Genomic DNA, 6,222 nt, shown 5'->3' with positions numbered 1-6,222 from the left:
CTGTATGCTAGAAAATCTTTTCCTTCAATACTTCTACAAAGCATTAAAATAATGACATCCCAACTATGATGCTTACTTATTAAGAAGCTGAATTATGCTGTTATTAGGGCAAAAGGAGGCCATGTCTAAGCATGTGGAAGATTTTTGATTCTAATGGGTCTATCCAGTTGTGGGTGCATTCATGCCATTAAAATACATCTTTTTACTTTTTTTTTCTTTCTTATAAAGAGCATGTGTGTATATATATATATTTCGGAGACGAAATGTTGTATTACAAACCTGCATTTGCAAACAGCTACTTAACAAGCATGTGAGAAGGAAGTGAAAATCTTGACCAGTCCAACTGTGTTTGAACAACCTGGTGAGAATCACTGTGCAATGTTCAGACAGAGGATGCAACATTACAGACCTGTTGCTCAAATCATGTCAATCTTCAGTTGCATCTCCAACCATGTCAATACAGTCCTGAGGAAAACGCTGCTATAGGTTTTTCTCAGTGTAGGGAAGTAAAATTCTCTGTGACGGTTCTTTGTTTCATATTCTCCTAACAATTTATATAATGGAAGAGCAGTATTTTTACTGCATTCAGGGCCTTCCTTAGTGGCAAACTGGACAGCAGAGCCTGAGCCTGAGATTTATTACAGATGTATAATGTTTACAGGGCAGAAGAGTCAAGGGGAATCAAATGAAAAATCAGTCACATGTCCCATTAAAAGTATAAACGGTACTCAAGAGACTTATTTGAGCTCCTAAATCCCTTCACAATTAAAGAAAAAGACCCTAAAATCAACAGATACCCTCTTTCAAACTTTATTTTTACGTATAATTAAGTATGCATAAATAACAAGAATATTGTGAGCTTAGGTGAATGTCAAGCTATTTCAGTTATTTGAGCTCTACACAACTGCATATGAAGAATTTTATCTAGGTATCCCCTAGCAGACTGTCAAAAGTAATGTACAACAATTTTCTTAAAAGATACATTTTAACTTTAATTACATATCTGAGAAATTATGGCATACACAATGTTTCATGTGTCAATGTTAAATCTCTGAAAATCAAGAGAAGCTAAAGCTCATCCACTGAAATTGAAAACAAATCAACAAAAATCAGTGGGCTCTAGTTATAGAAAGGACTGTATGTGTTAGCAGGATGTTGGCAAAAAACTTTCCCCTATTTCTTCTAAGCAGTATGAAATCTGGGCCAGCAAATAACAAAGCAGACAATCTGACTAACACTAATGTAAATGAAAATATTATATTGAAAGTTTTACCATTTCTACTTAAAGCAATTGAAGACTGAATGAATTGGAAGTAAAAAATCAGAAAGAGCAAGAAATTACTATTGGGTAGGGAAGTAGGGGGAGAAAAATCTGCTAGTCTGAAAAAAAACCTTTATTCTAAACTTTTAAGAATTATAATAAGAATTATTGTCCATTGTGTAGTCAAGCACTAATAATAGGGTATGCATTTGTTGTTACAGTCCAATTTAACACCCTACACCTGAAATATCAGTAAAATCTGTGGAAACTATTAATGCAGATCAAAAGCAGTGTGGCTCTAAATAATTTCAGTGAATATATTTAGGTAAGATTTTTAAAGACCCCTGAAGGTAGACAACCTTGTAGTATGTAGCCAAATAAACTAATATGGGAGCTAATATATCAAAGTGACGTTTGTCCCCCATAGCATAGCCATAGTCTGTAGCTAAACAAAAGAAAGTACCTTAGATCAGAATGCGGAAATCAAAAGGTAATAAAATCTCTGTGAGAAAACAGGGACAAAATACTACTAAAGGTTAAAAACATTTTTAAGTTCCCGTATCAAAGGCTAATATTCTCATTAGATGCATCCACCTGTGTCAAATAAAAGCTGAAGGAAAAATAAAAGGTAAACTTTTTGGTTTTAATACCACTTTTATTAGGAATCATGTGGTCATCAGCTTTTCAGCAGGTTCTTATGGCTTCCAAACTGTCTGAGGTCTAGAACACCTATTACAGGCAATTGAGCATGGGTGGTATTTACCAAACTCTACAGAACTGATACAGTGTTCACATTTTTACAGCAAATCTCACAAAAAAAATAAAGCTATGCTGTAATGTTTTGTATGCTTTTAATTTTTTAACAGAAATTATCTCATATTTTCCATATGAACATAATCATATTATTTAATTTTTCCCCTCTGTCCCAAATAAGATTATATCTTTTTTAATACAGTGAGCATTAGTAAGTGTATCTGTATATGTGTGTGTGTATATAAGTAGCGTTATAATAACTTGTTTTGTGTGGATCTGAATCAAAACTAGATCAAGCAACACTGCCTAGCTTTATGGTTCATTTTGTATTTCAGTAGCATCATTCCAGTCTTTAAAAAAGTATTGTACTGAAAAAGGAAAAATAGATCAAGATTTTCAAGGTCTTTCTGTTGATTCCTTTTGTCATATTTCTTTTCCCCTGTACAATGAATAATTAGATCCAGTACAGTGTAGAGGGGAAGCCTGTACTTCATACAACAGCCAGATCTATGGACTTTATTTCAGGATTGTTTTTTGTTTATTATACAGGAATATAGGGCAGGCACTGAAGTTAAATATTTATGTCATGCATACATTTTTATCCTATTTTTATTTCCTGAGGTTAGTAATAACCCAAGTGTTTTAGTGAAGGAAGTGTATTTTATTGCCGTATCATCATTACCCCTGAGCCCACAATTCATAACCTACAGGTAAACTTCTGTATCCAGCAGAAACACATGAAAGTTAATGAATGAGATTCAATAGATGCTGGAGTCCATCTGTGGGTATGGCCACTGAATGCAGGACTTCCCTCAGCCCAAGCTAGAGTCCTGGGGCAGTGGTAGAGGTTCTCCAGCCTCCAGTTGTACCTTCCATTTGGCTTCACGGCATCATTCCTGTATGGATTTTCTTCTGCTGGAAAACTGTTCATTGTATTTCTGCCATCTTGTTTATTTAAATATGTGCTCAGATGGGACAAAAACCCAACTTTTTTAATATATGAAGTAAAAAGTGACTCCTGAAGTTTGGTAAGATTCTTATCTCAAGACTAGTTCTGTTTTTCTCATGTTTGTGTTATTTAAGAAGCCACTCCAGGTTCCACTGTAAGGTAATTCTTATGCTTGACAGGCCAGTTAATGTAATTTTATTTGTTGAGAATTGGATACATATTACTTGACATCTGTAGTAATCTTTTCAGAATTTAATTCAACTTTTATGTGCTTTAAGGTAAGAAATATTTTAATAACATCTTATTGATTACTGGAATGTGTAGCACAGCCATCCTAACGTGTTGATTTCTAGTAATTATAGTAAAACAGCATGCCCAGTTGAAGCATTAATTCAGAATGGATATGAACTAGCATATCTTTCTTCCCCTTTCAGGGGGTGGGATACTTGTTAAATTTATCAGATGGGAAGAGACAGCAGATTGAACAATTTCAAATAGTAGAAAAAAAAGCTATAAAGTCCAGTGAAGAAGGAAAGCCAGATCTCTGAGACCAAGCAGTGACCATAGGATGGAGAAATTAGAAGTGGCATTCAAAGATGAGTAAAGTCAGTAGGACCAATTAATTAAGACAATGAACCAGAAGATATTTCATTTACCTGAGAACCTAAAAAGAAACTAATCACATTGTGAGCTTTTGCTCTGCTTCTTCTTCAGATGATATTATCATATTCATGAAAATGTTTCAGGAAAGAAATGCTGGAATCCCCAAATAAAAATGCTTTTTATGTTTTCATTATGTCTTTTTTCTTCAGGTGTCAGGTAAGTTCTCGAGAATTACAGCATATTCCAAAAACTAGGGGGAGCATAAAGAGACTTATAAAACCAAAATAACCAGTATCACTTAAAACTTGTTGGGTGTTATCAAGGACTTGGGAGGTGGCAGCATTTCACCCTGCCCTGTGACCTTTTGTACAAATGCCAATTATCCCATGATAGATGGGTACTAGAGAAAGACTTCATTTTACTCCTTAACCACACAGCAAAAGAATAGGAAATTCAAATGTTATGACAATGTTGCAAGTTCACAGGAGTACTGGCTAAATGTGAGCAGTATAGTCTCCTTTCTCATGCAACCAAGTTTTTGAGACAATGTTTAATCAGTGAGTTTGATTTCTTGATGTTTATCTTCATAAACAAAAGCTAAAGCTTTACAAGTACAGAGATACTATGAAAAATTAAAATTATCCATCCTGGCATTTTTGAACTACTGAATGTTCTAATTTGTGCGCTGTGACTCTGCATGTTCAGTTCTGTATTATTTTTTTATGCTCCCCACTCTGTACTTGTAAATTCATACATAAAGATGCAGCACTTTGTCAAATGAAATTATCCACCAACAAAAGTAATAACAGGATCTTCAACCCAGCATAAACAAGCATGCAGAACCACACATGTCATCTAAAATACCCATTACCAAACACAGCTGTCCACTTAAGCTCGAGGAGAGGAATTCCTTTCCTCAGTTACTCCAGCTGACTCTCAGATCTGCCTCTGAAAAGCCTTTCCTCGCCATTACAGAAACAAACTCATCTTGAGCAGGCACGAAGTGAGGACAAAGTAGAGCTGAGATGGCAATTTTTGGCAATTTTGTATGCAAAAAAAGAGTTATTTCAAAAGCCCACCTTTGTCAAATACTTTCTGAATGTGAGTGGCCTTCCTCTTCCCTCAGCAACCCAATGGTTTATTTCCTTGAATTATTTTGATGCTTCTCCTCCCTGGCTGTTCCAGAGTTAACCAATCAGCTCAGCCTTCTGCTGACTGCTGAGAATAAGGGCCATTTGCCAAGTCATTGACCTCTACCCCAAACAGGCTGATGGAGACCTGAGCAACATTCAGACTGCTTATGTAAAATACATACTGTAATGTCCAGTGGACAGGCTGGTGGTAGGGGCTGGAGCGAGGGAGAAGAGAAAGGTGATTCCAAATTTGCCTGCCCTGCCCAGATGAGATGTGCTGAAAGTTAGTTTGACTGGGGCAAACTGCTGACTGTTTCACTTTATTAAACAAATGCATAAATGAGGCAAATCCTGCTTTCTTACAAGTTTTGTTATGAAAGGTTCACACATCTTTGTGTGAAATGAAAGCATGACGCTAATCAACACCTCCTAGTCATTAGCATACACATTCTATATATAACTTCTTTTCCTTTGCACAGCGAGATCGCAACAGCTCTTTTCCCTTTCATTCAAACAGAAATTCTATCACTAATACATTTTCTGTTTGAAAAATGCAATAAAAAGATGTATATTTTTTTTGTTGATCCAATGTGATTCAGGCCAAATGATGGCAAAATAGGTACAGCATGACAGGAAAAGCAAAATTAAGCACAATGGAGTAGGCAAGGGCTCCGTGTCATTTTTGACCTCTAAAATGTTATCTTTTTCAGTCTTTGCATCCAATGTAAATGGGACAGTATCTTTCTATACAGGAAAAAGCTAGCAATTAGTGAACTAGGAAGACCATGATCTAGATCTTCAGATGGGACTGAATCATTATCATGTAATTACAGAGGTTGAAAAAATATTCACATACATGTGAGGTATCCACACGAGAAAAAAATCATGAAGTTGTGATAAGGTAGAGTTGGGGGTTTTTTTAGTTATGGTTGGTTTTCTTTGGATTACACAGCTTTGTTTTATTTATTGCATTGTTTATTGTATTGGGATTTCACTTTTTGACTGCGTTTTTCATAACTATCTTATGATTGTCACATTTTTAACTTTTCAGTTTCTTAACATTAATGTCTTCCATTAAACTTTGCTTAGAAAAGAAAGTTAAAAGTCAAAAGAAAGCCTATTTGGAAAGTGATTAATTGTGCTTCTTCATTAAATGTGCAAGTGGAGAATGACACCTTACAGACATTTTCATGTCTGGACCCAATTAGCTGCCCAGTAAGGCTGAAAACACGTGCATGCCAACACAGGTGGCCCCAGTCTGAGGCCTGGGCACTTGTGCTCATAATCATGCTGCTGTTTTCTTTGATAATGCAGGACAGAAGACCTCATTTATAAGATGAGAGCATTACATTTGAAAATAATACAGGGTATCTGTTTGGGGTTTAGACTACATGATTATGTGGTTTGGCTTTTTATTGCTGTTGTTCAGCAAGGTTAACCTGTTCAGAGAAACAAGAACCACCTGTTGGAAGTGTAAATGGGCTCTTATGTACAAACAAGAAACTTAATGAGATGCCAAAACC

This window comes from Strix uralensis, chromosome 5 (assembly GCF_047716275.1).
Source record: "Strix uralensis isolate ZFMK-TIS-50842 chromosome 5, bStrUra1, whole genome shotgun sequence".
NCBI classification, from domain to species: domain Eukaryota; kingdom Metazoa; phylum Chordata; class Aves; order Strigiformes; family Strigidae; genus Strix; species Strix uralensis.
This window is presented reverse-complemented; position numbering follows the sequence as displayed.